Source organism: Mus caroli, unplaced genomic scaffold (assembly GCF_978045245.1).
Source record: "Mus caroli unplaced genomic scaffold, Mus_caroli_1 scaffold_8, whole genome shotgun sequence".
NCBI classification, from domain to species: Eukaryota; Metazoa; Chordata; class Mammalia; order Rodentia; family Muridae; genus Mus; species Mus caroli.
The window spans coordinates 138526302-138540052 of NW_028227263.1; the positions used below are offsets into that span (position 1 = coordinate 138526302).

Genomic DNA, 13751 nt, shown 5'->3' on the forward strand with positions numbered 1-13751 from the left:
AGAAGATTCCATAGAGAACATGGGCACAACAATCAAGGAAAATGGAAAATGCAAAAAGATCCTAACTCAAAACATCCAGGAAATACAGGACACAATGAGAAGACCAAACCTACGGATAATAGGAGTGGATGAGAATGAAGATTTTCAACTCAAAGGACCAGCAAACATCTTCAACAAAATTATAGAAGAAAACTTCCCAAATCTAAAGAAAGAGATGCCCATGAACATACAAGAAGCCTACAGAACTCCAAATAGGCTGGACCAGAAAAGAAATACCTCCCGACACATAATAATCAGAACAACAAATGCACTAAATAAAGATAGAATACTAAAAGCAGTAAGAGAAAAAGGCCAAGTAACATATAAAGGCAAGCCTATCAGAATTACACCAGATTTTTCACCAGAGACTATGAAAGCCAGAAGATCCTGGACAGATGTTATACAGACACTAAAAGAACACAAATTCCAGCCCAGGCTACTATACCCAGCCAAACTCTCAATTAACATAGATGGAGAAACCAAAGTATTCCACGACAAAACCAAATTCACACATTATCTCTCCACGAATCCAGCCCTTCAAAGGATAATAACAGAAAAAAACCAATACAAGGACAGGAACCACGCCCTAGAAACAACAAGAAGGTAATCCCTCAACGAACCTAAAAGAAGACAGCCACAAGAAGAGAATGCCAACTTTAACAACAAAAATAACAGGAAACAACAATTACTTTTCCTTAATATCTCTTAATATCAATGGACTCAACTCCCCTATAAAAAGACATAGACTAACAAACTGGCTACACAAACAAGACCCAACATTTTGCTGCTTACAAGAAACTCATCTCAGAGAAAAAGATAGACACTACCTCAGAATGAAAGGCTGGAAAACAATTTTCCAAGCAAATGGTCTGAAGAAACAAGCTGGAGTAGCCATTCTAATATCAGATAAGATTGACTTCCAACCCAAAGTCATCAAAAAAGACAGGGAGGGGCACTTCATACTCATCAAAGGTAAAATCCTCCAAGAGGAACTATCAATCCTGAATATCTATGCTCCAAATACAAAGGCAGCCTCATTCATTAAAGAAACTTTAGTAAATCTCAAAGCACACATTGCACCTCATACAATAATAGTGGGAGACTTCAACACACCACTTTCACCAATGGACAGATCATGGAAACAGAAACTAAACAGGGACACAGTGAAACTAACAGAAGTTATGGATCTAATGGATCTGGCAGATATCTACAGAACAATTTACCCTAAAACAAAAGGATACACCTTCTTCTCAGCACCTCATGGTACCTTCTCCAAAATTGACCACGTAATTGGGCACAAAACAGGACTCAACAGATACAAAAACATTGAAATTGTCCCATGCATCCTATCAGATAACCATGGACTAAGGCTGATCATCAATAACAAAATAAATAATAGAAAGCCAACATTCACGTGGAAACTGAACAACACTCTTCTCAATGATACCTTGGTCAAGGAAGGAATAAAGAAAGAAATCAAGGACTTTTTAGAGTTCAATGAAAATGAAGCCACAACATACCCAAACTTATGGGACACAATGAAAGCATTTCTAAGAGGAAAACTCATAGCTCTGAGTGCCTCCAAAAAGAAACTAGAAAGAGCACACATTAGCAGCTTGACAACACACCTAAAAGCACTAGAACAAAAGGAAGCAAATTCACCCAAGAGGAGTAGACTGCAGGAAATAATCAAACTCAGGGGCGAAATCAATCAAGTGGAAATAAGAAGAACTATTCAAAGAATCAACCAATCAAGGAGCTGGTTCTTTGAGAAAATCAACAAGATAGATAAACCCTTAGCCAGACTCACTAGAGGGCACAGGGAAAGTATTCTAATTAACAAAATCAGAAATGAAAAAGGAGACATAACAACAGATCCTGAAGACATCCAAAACACCATCAGATCCTTCTACCAAAGGCTATACTCAACAAAACTGGAGAACCTGGATGAAATGGAGAAGTTCCTAGACAGATACCAGGTACCAAAGTTGAACCAAGATTAGGTTAATGATCTAAACAGCCCTATATCCCCCAAAGAAATAGAAGCAGTCATTAATAGTCTCCCAACCAAAAAAAGCCCAGGACCAGATGGGTTTAGTGCAGAGTTCTATCAGACCTTCAAAGAAGATCTAATCCCAGTTCTTCACAAACTATTCCACAAAATAGAAACAGAAGGTACTCTACCCAACTCATTCTATGAAGCCACAATTACTCTGATACCTAAACCACAAAAAGACCCAACAAAGATAGAAAACTTCAGACCAATATCCCTTATGAATATTGATGCAAAAATCCTCAATAAAGTTCTTGCTAACTGAATCCAAGAACACATCAAAACAATCATCCATCCTGACCAAGTAGGTTTCATCCCAGGGATGCAGGGATAGTTCAATGTACAGAAATCCATCAACGTAATCCAGTATATAAACAAACTCAAAGACAAAAACAACATGATCATCTCGTTAGATGCAGCAAAAGCATTTGACAAGATCCAACACCCATTCATGATAAAAGTCTTGGAAAGATCAGGAATTCAAGGCCCATACCTAAACATGATAAAAAACTATCTACAGCAAACCAGTAGCCAACATCAAAGTAAATGGTGAGAAGCTTGATGCAATCCCTCTAAAATCAGGGACTAGACAAGGCTGTCCACTTTCTCCATACCTATTCAACACTGTACTTGAAGCCCTAGCAAGAGCAATTCGACAACAAAAGGAGATCAAAGGGATACAAATTGGAAAAGATTAAGTCAAAATATCACTTTTTGCAGATGATATGATAGTATATATAAGTGAGCCTAAAAATTCCACCAGAGAACTCCTAAACCTGATAAACAGCTTCGGTGAAGTAGCTGGATATAAAATTAACTCAAACAAATCAATGGCCTTTCTCTACACAAAGAATAAACAGGCTGAGAAAGAAATTAGGGAAACAACACCCTTCTCAATAGTCACAAATAATATAAAATATCTTGGTGTGACTCTAACTAAGGAAGTGAAAGATCTGTATAATAAAAACTTCAAGTCTCTGAAGAAAGAAATTATAGAAGATCTCAGAAGATGGAAAGATCCCCCATGCTCATGGATTGGCAGGATCAACATTGTAAAAATGGCTATCTTGCCAAAAGCAATCTACAGATTCAATGCAATCCCCATCAAAATTCCAACTCAATTCTTCAATGAATTAGAAAGTATAATCTGCAAATTCATCTGGAATAACAAAAAACCTAGGATAGCAAAAACTCTTCTCAAGGATAAAAGAACCTCTGGTGGAATCACCATGCCGGACCTAAAGCTTTACTACAGAGCAATTGTGATAAAAACTGTGTGGTACTGGTATAGTGACAGACAAGTAGACCAATGGAATAGAATTGAAGACCCAGAAATGAACCCACACACCTACGGTCACTTGATCTTCGACAAGGGAGCTAAAACCATGCAGTGGAAGAAAGACAGCATTTTCAACAAATGGTGCTGGCACAACTGGTTGTTAACATGTAGAAGAATGCGAATCGATCCATTCCTATCTCCTTATACTAAGGTCAAGTCTAAGTGGATCAAGGAACTTCACATAAAACCAGAGACACTGAAACTTATAGAGGAGAAAGTGGGAAAAGCCTAGAAGACATGGGCACAGGGGAAAAATGCTTGAATAGAACAGCAATGGCTTGTGCTGTAAGATCAAGAATTGACAAGTGGGACCTCATGAAACTGCAAAGCTTCTGCAAGGCAAAAGAAACCATCAATAAGACAAAAAGGCCACCAACAGATTGGGAAAGGATCTTTACCTATCCTAAATCAGATAAGGGACTAATATCCAATATATATAAAGAACTCAAGAAGGTGGACTCCAGAAAATCAAATAACCCCATGAAAAAATGGGGCTCAGAACTGAACAAAGAATTCTCACCTGAGGAATACCGAATGGCAGAGAAGCACCTGAAAAAATGTTCAACATCCTTAATCATCAGGGAAATGCAAATCAAAACAACCCTGAGATTCCACCTCACACCAGTCAGAATGTCTAAGATCAAAAATTCAGGTGACAGCAGATGCTGGTGAGGATGTGGAGAAAGAGGAACACTCCTCCATTGTTGGTGGGATTGCAAGCTTGTACAACCACTCTGGAAATCAGTCTGGCGGTTCCTCAGATAATTGGACATAGTACTACTGGAGGATCCAGCAATACCTCTCCTGGGCATATATCCAGAAGATGTCCCAACCGGTAAGAAGGACACATGCTCCACTATGTTCATAGCAGCCTTATTTATAATAGCCAGAAGCTGGAAAGAACCCAGATTCCCCTCAACAGAGGAATGGATACAGAAATTATGGTACATTTACACAATGGAGTACTACTCAGCTATTAAAAATAATGAATTTATGAAATTCCTAGCCAAATGGAATGACCTAGAGGGCATCATGTTGAGTGAGGTAACACAATCACAAAGGAACTCACACAATATGTATTCACTGATAAGTGGATATTAGCCCAAAACTTAGGATACCCAAGATATAAGATACAATTTGCTAAACGCATGAAACTCAAGAAGAATGAAGACCAAAGTGTGGACACTATGCCCTTTCTTAGAATTGGGAACAAAACACCCATGGAAGGAGTTACGGAGACAAAGTTTGGAGCTGTGATGAAAGGATGGACCATCTAGAGACTGCCATATCCAGGGATCCATCCCATAAACAGCTTCCAAAGGCTGACACCATTGCATACACTAGCAAGATTTTGCTGAAAGGACCCAAATATAGCTGTCTCTTGTGAGACTATGCCGGGGCCTAGCAAACACAGGAGTGGATGCTCACAGTCAGCTATTGGATGTATCACCGGGCTCCCAATGGAGAAGCTAGAGAAAGTACCCAAGGAGCTAAAGGTATCTGCAATCCTATAGTTGTAACAACATGATGAACTAACCAGTACCCCGGAGCTCTTGTCTCTTGCTGCATATGTATCAAAAGATGGCCTAGTCGGCCATCACTGGAAAGAGAGGCCCATTGGACTTGCAAACTTTATATGCCCCAATATAGGGGAATGCCAGGGCCAAAAGAATGGGAATGGGTGGGTAGGGAAGTGGGGGGGGGGTATGGGGGACTTTTGGGATAGCATTGGAAATGTAATTGAGGAAAATATGTAATAAAAAATATTAAAAATTTTTAAAAAAGAGAAGGACACATGCTCCACTATGTTCATAGCAGCCTTATTTATAATAGCCAGAAGCTGGAAAGAACCCAGATGCCCCTCAACAGAGGAATGGATACAGAAAATGTGGTACATTTACACAATGGACTACTACTCAGCTATTAAAAAGAATGAATTTATGAAATTCCTAGGCAAATGGATGAACCTGGAGGGCATCATCCTGAGTGAGGTAACCCAATAACAAAGGAACACACACAATATGTACTCACTGATAAGTGGATATTAGCCCAGAAACTTAGGATACCCAAGATATAAGATACAATTTGCTAAATGCATGAAACTCAAGAAGAATGAAGACCAAAGTGTGGACACTTTGCCCCTTCTTAGAAATGGGAACAAAACACCCATGGAAGGAGTTACAAAGCCAAAATTTGTAGCTGTGATGAAAGGATGGACCATCTAGTGATTCCCTATCCAGGGATCCATCCCATAATCAGCTTCCAAACGCTGACACCATTGCATACACTAGCAAGATTTTGCTGAACGGACCCAGATATAGCTGTCTCTTGTGAGACTATCCCGGGGCCTAGCAAACACAGAAGTGGATACTCACAGTCAACTATTAGATGGTTCACACGGCACTCAATGGAGGAGCTAGAGAAAATACCCAAGGAGCTAAAGGGAACTGCAACCCTATAGGTGGAACAACAATATGAACTAACCAGTACCCTGGAGCTCTTGTCTTTAGCTACATATGTATCAAAAGCTGGCCTAGTCGGCCATCACTGCAATGAGAGGCCCATTGGACTTGCAAACTTTATATGCCCCAGTACAGGGGAACACAAGGCCAAAGAGGGTGAGTGGGTGGATAGGGGAGTGGGGGGTGGGTATGGGGGACTTTTGGGATAGTATTGGAAATGTAAACGCAGAAAATACCTAATTAAAAAAAATTAGTGAAGAGGCAATAAAGGAGAGTTTATGTCACAATGGAAGAGAATATGCACTACATGCTTACATGCAAATGTCCCTTAGTAACAGCCATGTACAATGTTTGTACACAATGAAAATATCAAGGAATATAAATGAGTAAGTAATCAAATGTAAAGAAAGGAATTTTAGTAATAAGTAAAATAAAAAGTGAGGAATTTGGATCCATCAGTAGAGTGTTTGCCCAGTATGCATGAGAGGTCCTCAGTTCAAAACCAAAGGGTTGCATAATCCAGGGTGGTGGTATACATCACCTGCAATCCCAGGGTTGGTAGTGTGTACCTATAATCTCAGCCCTTAATGAAAGGAAGGGAATCAGGTGTTCAAAGTCATCTTCAGCTTTGCAGAGAGCTCAAGACAAACCTTAGCCACATGAGAAACTTTCTTTAAACAAAATTTAAGAAAGTAATACAGAAAACGAACAACATAAACTCAAAATATTTTAAAAGATCAATGTTATAAATCTAGCTAAACTGAAATGAAAGGAAAATATGGAAATGGATGGTAAAAAGTAAAGAAATGAAGATAGAGATTATGTGGATTCTGGGGCATCAGCAAGGGAGAATGGCTAGAAATTGTATATACATCAAAGAATCAGGGGGCTAGAGAGATGGGACAGTAGTTAAGAGCACTGGCTACTCTTGAAATTCCTTACACAGAGCAGCTCACAACTGGCTGCAACTCTATTTCTGGGTGACCCAATGCTTTCACACAGACATACATGTAAGCACAACACCAATGCACATAAAACAAATACAAATGAATCATTTTTAAAATGTAAGATTAGAAAGTTAAAGGATAGAGTTAAATTTCTATTGAAGACACAGTGTCACACCTCTAAAGCCATGCTTGATCCCTTTGGACAGTGTCATTTGTGGATTTCAAATTTTTACTTTCAATTTTTTACTCACTAAAACTAAGAGGAAATATGAAAAAAATATTGCAATACTCAAAGTCAATATCATCCATTTTAAGAATTCTGATCTTGGGGACTGAGACTGGTTGTGGGGGAGGGAAAAGCTGCAAAAGGGGATTATTCAAAGTACCGAAAACCTCCTCCCGGGATCGAGCGCAGCGGCACCCCCAGGCCAGGGGCACCTCTGGTGGGGCAGAAGGTGATTGAATTTGGCGTATGAAGATCATCATCTAGGTTTTGTTTAAAAGGCCCCGGATATTTCAAGTGGCCATTTTGGAATTACAGTTTTGTTTTTGTTTTGGGCAATTTTGCTCCAGTAGTTAATTAAAATTGACAAGAATCATCTCTGAAGTGAATTGATAGTAGTGAACAAATTCAACGAGCTACTAAAAGATCCAGCCATTTCTTCAGTATTTTGGTTCAAACGGATTATATAAGTGGTTAAAGCATTTCATCTGGTGTTATTTTTGTCTCTTTCCCCTCTCCTGTTGGTGTTCTTCAGCCAAAACTGTAAGATATGTTTGATTTGTGTACCAAGTAGTTTCAGCAGTTTCAAATTACTGTTTAAATATTGCTGAAGTTTTGTGGCAGTTCTTTTTACCTTTATTAAAAGTTTTAGTAATTTTTGACTTCAGCTTTTTTCATATTACAATGGGACAGCTTTTCTAAATGAAGACATTGAAAGAATACAGCGTTTTTTTCTTTTTATCTTTTATTTACTTGGGAATGTAAGATGTCCATTTTCACACCAGCATGGTAGTATTGAGATAGCTGTCTGTCTGTCTATATACGCTGATGTTTAGAAGTAATCTTCAGATGTGAAAATTTTCTTTTTGTTTCTGCTTTTTGGCACATACATTGGATATTTCTTCTGGAGTGGATAAGTACAACAGTGACAAGTACATGGAATACTAAAGAAGACCTTGCTCTTAAATACAAGGAACCTGGCTAATTCTGGATCTAGCCATATGAAAACTTCAAAATAAATATGGGTAGCTGACTTCAAGTAACTCTATGTCAAATAGTCATAGGTTAAGTATCTTCAAAGAACTTGGATATTTCAGAGGATACAAAATAAAAAAACAAACTGGAAAACATAAAGCTTATAGAGAAGAAATCAACACCTTCTTGTGCAGTCCTTTTGGAATTTTCATCATTGAATTTTGAGAAGCACTCTGAAAATTTTTCATGGACAGAAAATCGTTATGATGTGAGTCGTCGACGACACAATTCTTCAGATGGCTTTGATTCTGGTATTGGACGCCCTAATGGAGGTAATTTTGGGAGGAAAGAGAAAAATGGATGGCGTACGCATGGCAGAAATGGTACAGAAAACATAAATCATCGTGGGGGATACCATGGTGGAAATTCCCGTTCTCATAGCAGTATTTTCCATTCTGGAAAAAGCCAAGGACTACATGAAAACAACATCCCTGACAATGAAACTGGGAGGAAAGAAGACAAAAGAGAACGCAGACAGTTTGAGGCTGAGGATTTTCCATCTTTAAATCCTGAATATGAGAGAGAACCAAATCAGAATAAATCTTTAGCTGCGGGTGTTTGGGGCCTACACGCCCAGACACACACATACCCAACCAAAAAAATCTCCCAAGCTCCTCTCTTAGACTATCCCCCGAATCCTAAATCTAGAACTCCAAGAATGCTGGTCATTAAGAAAGGTAATACAAAAGACTTACAGCTATCTGGATTCCCCGTAGCAGGAAACCTCCAGTCACAGCCAGTTAAGAATGGAACTGGTCCCAGTGTTTATAAAGGCTTAGTCCCCAAACCTGCTGTTCCACCTACAAAACCTACACAATGGAAAAGCCAAACTAAAGAGAACAAAGTCGGGACTTCTTTTTCTCATGAATCTACATATGGCATTGGCAACTTTAATGCTTTTAAGTCAGCGGCCAAGAGTATTAGTCCATCAACAAACTCAGTGAAAGAGTGTAATCGTTCGAATTCTTCTTCGCCTGTTGACAAACTTAATCAGCAGCCTCGTTTAACTAAACTGACACGAATGCGCAGTGATAAAAAGAGTGAATTTTTGAAAGCATTGAAAAGGGACAGAGTAGAGGAGGAACATGAAGATGAAAGTCATGCTGGCTCAGAGAAGGATGACGACTCATTTAATTTGCATAACAGCAATACTACTCACCAAGAAAGAGACATAAACAGAAACTTTGATGAAAATGAAATTCCACAGGAGAACGGCAATGCCTCGGTGATGTCTCAGCAGATCATTCGTTCTTCCACTTTTCCACAAACCGATGTTCTTTCCAGTTCACTAGAGGCAGAACACAGATTATTAAAAGAAATGGGCTGGCAGGAAGACAGTGAAAATGATGAAACATGTGCTCCCTTAACTGAGGATGAAATGAGAGAATTCCAAGTTATTAGTGAACAGTTACAGAAGAATGGTCTGAGAAAAAATGGTATTTTGAAAAATGGCCTGATCTGTGACTTCAAGTTTGGACCCTGGAAAAACAGCACTTTCAAACCCACAATTGAGAATGATGACACAGAGACAAGTAGCAGTGACACCTCGGATGATGATGATGTGTGAAGGAGAGCCTCACAGCTTTAGAAATTTTAGTGTGATACATCTCTCATGCAGTTTGGGGTGAATTGTAAAAATGAAGAACTATAATTTATGTAGTGAACCTACCCCATTAGAAGATGATTTTTTGGGGGACTTCAATATGAAGAAAACCAAGAATGTTGTGTTGGGCTGTGTTGAACATTATTTCTTTGTAAATGAATGTTGTAGAAATGAGGACTTTGGTTGATCCAACATTGACTTTCTTCATCACTGCAGCATTTCTCTTGACTAGCAATGTGACGATGTAACAAATGAGATTTTCTCATTTAATAATAAAAAATTGTGTGATGTTTAAAAAAAAAAAAAAGAATTCTGATCTTTTGTATCTTTTGATGTCATGCCATTTTACTAAATGACTTTCAAGATTTTCCCCTTTCCTTTTGTACTCTATTGGCCCATATATGAAGGTGTTATTTTCATTTTTTTCCTACTCAGGGTTTCCAGTTTGTAAATCCTTTGGATGAAATTTTCATAATATCAGAAAGTTTTCAGAATGTATTTCTTTAATTAGTTAAATTCCTCTGAATTCCTTTATAAAGTATTAAATGTGTGTGTGTGTGTGTGTGTGTGTGTGAGTGTGCCTGCATGCTTCGGTGTATGTATGTATTTGTGTGGGTATGAGGTGTTTTAAGTGCACAATTTTATAATGGATCACATTCACAGCTATTCCTAGATGCAAGTGATCTTCAGAACACAGGCTGGACACACCTCTAAGGTCACAGTAAACCTTCACAGAGAACATAATAAAAATGAACACTGTCATACCTTTCTGAACAAGACAGAGCACTGCAGAAATCTTGCTCATTGCAGGTTTTCATAGCATTTCCTGATTGAAAAATGGTCTGCACCAGTTGATAGTATCAGACCTCCTGGGGCATCAGGCAAGAAACTCAAAGCAACAGATCTGGAGGGCACAGAAGACAAGGAACTTCTCCACATACAATCTCAATTTCATATATCTAAAGGTGCTATAAACTATTTTGGGGAATAAGCGATGTCATCACATACCAAGGTTCCATGTAAATCTGAGAGATGTCACAAATGCTTGTAGAGGGGCCAGGAGGATGGCATTAAGAATGTTAAGAACCACTGGTCTAGATTCTTAACACAGGATTCAGTAGGCTAGAATTACCTGGGCATCTTTAACTGTCACTGAGGATCTGTTTCCACCTGCAGCTGTCTGCTAAAATTAACCATTTGTCCTATGTATCATGGGTGACTGTGAGTCCACCCATCATACAAACAAAGGAAAAATGTTGGTTCTTTCAATAGAATTCAAAGAGGAACATACGAAAGATATAACAAGCCAGGTATGGTGGCACACGCTTTTAATCCCAGTACTGGGGAGGCAGAGGTAGGCGGATTTCTGAGTTCGAGGCCAGTCTGGTCTACAGAGTGAGTTCCAGGACAGCCAGGATTACACAGAGAAACCCTGTCTCAACCCCCCCCAAACAAACAAACAAACAAACACAACAACAACAACAACAACAAAAGATATAACATCTCTTTATACACCCAGGGCTTAGTAAATTGAAAAATAACCCAATAAAGAGGTTCAAAACAAAATCACCAAAAACCTGAAAGAAAGACATAAAAGATCATATAAGATAACAACTTTTTAAAGTGTGTGTGTTTGTGTGTGTGTGTGTGTGTGTGTGTGTGTGCATGTCTATGTGGGCAGTAGAGAGCACAACTCAGGGGAGTCAGTTCTTTCCTTACACAAAATGAGTCTACTATATCAAACTCAGGTTCTCAGACTTTGAAGTACTTTTTTTTTGGGAGTGGAGGTAGCACTACATTGACAGTACTGGACACACAGGAGAGGGAACACGATGGAGTTCTTGTTCAGTGGTAGAACACTTGCCTGATGTTCTCAAAGACCATACTTGTGTTCCATACCTAGCCAGTCATTATTTAAACGAAAAAAGATATAAGGCAGGTTTGATCAATACAAAGTCAATAGAAAAACCTGCCCATCATATGTGTGTGTGTGTGTGTGTGTTCATTGAAAGCTGTGCAGAGGATTGTGAGACTAAGATAGGATGGAACCCCATATATTTTTTCGATATATATATACTTACAGAAGTTTAATCTATATGTTTGGCATAACAAATTACTAATAATAACTAACAATAATAAAATAGAGCAACATTAATTACACATGGTAAATGCCATTTAACACTAATGAGTTCTTTATTTCTAGGATTTATTACTTAACTTTTTAAATGTTTAGTACAGTTATTTATCCATCTATAAATTGTGTATATGTGACAAAATTTGCGGACTCACTGCCCCAGGACTTCCAAGTTAGTCCTTAATACCTGACAGCTGCAACTCAGTAGAAAAAGTCTATGGTACCATGTGATTGGTCAATGGGTCACTCCTTCTCATTGGTGGTGGAGGGGAAAGGAGTTGGCAAATGGAAGATGGATATGATGTTGAAAGTTTGGTGTGGCCTGGTATTATACAGATTGTGAATATTGCACTGAATCTGGTTATTGCAAAAGTAAATTTCTCGTTCCGTCATCAGCTCAGGTCTTCAAGGCTTGATATCAAGTACAACCAGCTGAGCCTTCCCACTGCTGGATCCTCCCCCACTTAGGATTGTCAAACTGCAGTTGACGTCCAGAGAAAGGAAGAACATTAGTAATCATAGTTAGAACATGAAATTTAGTCACAAGTAGTGTACACACCTGTAGTCCTAGCACTCGAGATTCTGAGACAGGAGGAGTCCGATTTCCATCCCAACTGGGATTATGCAGGGAAAGTGGGGGTGTTGGATCTGAGAACAGGAAGACTGCCTACCTTCATTTATCTGCTTCTTTTGAAGCTAGGTAGTGATGACACACATAAAATAACAAGTCATAAAGAGGATGAAGGGATCCATCTGTTCAGTCAGAAGAAGCCTTGGAGATTATTTATCTGGAGTTCATACAGAAGTCTACATAACCAGATTCAGTGCAATATTCACAATCTGTATAATACCAGGCCACACCAAACTTTCAACATCATATCCATCTTCCATTTGCCAACCCCTTTCCCCTCCACCACCAATGAGAAGGAGTGACCCACTGACCAATCACATGGTACCATAGACTTTTTCTACTGAGTTGCAGCTGTCAGGTATTAAGGACTAACTTGGAAGTCCTGGGGCAGTGAGTCCGCAAATTTTGTCTTCAGCTTCTTTTTCCTTATATGCTTTTATTTGCTTTGTTATTTGAGGAGTGTGTGTATATGCATCATTTTTCATCTCTTTTTCCTCCCTCATGTGTAGACAAACCAGAAAAAAAATTGTGTCTGTTGTCATAGTTATTTGGACTTGCTTTAGCAGGGAAGTCAAGATATTTTGTGGTACTGTGGTACGTTAACTATTTAACTTTTTCTTTAAAAATAGGTATACAAAAATCATTATTTGTCTGAATTCTCCAACAATTGCTCCAGCTGGATCCAAAGACAAGTCTGCAGACTTTATCTGGCTTTTTCCGACTTTGAAGTAAGTATAGATACCCCAAAAGATTGTTGGCTAGGCTGGGGACCTTGGCGAAGAGTGTGCTCTTTAGGCATCCCAGATACAAAGAGAAAATATACAATGTGTAGGCATCATGAGGGTTGGACACCTGAAAATGAAGAGGATAGAGATATATTTATTTATATTAATGAGTGTTAAACCAAACCGAGAATCAGGAGAACCCACAGGGAAGCAGGCAGGTATGGACACACCCAGTATTTGTGTCTAAGCCCTTCATCTGAGTTTACCCTTTAAAAATTTACTTCCCCCACCCCCATTTGGCTATTAGGAAAATACATGGGCAAAGACTGGTTACATATCAATAAAAACAGGTCTTTACCTGTTGGCTGCAGTGTTGAGTTATTCCTCCTGTGCAAAACAAATATGTTAAAGCCCTGACCTCTTATACCTCAAATAATTGTAAAAAAGATATTGCTGTAGATTTAATTTGCTGTTGAAGAGTAACCATGTGGAGACTGGAACACAGGAAAATGTAATGTGGTAATCAAGGCAGATACTGGATTTAAGTGGCTGCAAAGAAA

At 38.8% G+C, this 13751-nt stretch overlaps 1 pseudogene across 1 annotated transcript; it reads left to right on the plus strand.

The window, feature by feature from the left end:
• The first annotated feature begins 8577 nt into the window (after window positions 1-8577).
• On the plus strand, window positions 8578-9988 carry LOC147003700 (vasculin pseudogene; annotated as a pseudogene). Its single transcript, XR_015048027.1, has 2 exons — window positions 8578-8663; window positions 8724-9988. The product of XR_015048027.1 is annotated as a vasculin pseudogene (transcript).
• The last annotated feature ends 3763 nt before the right edge of the window (window positions 9989-13751 follow it).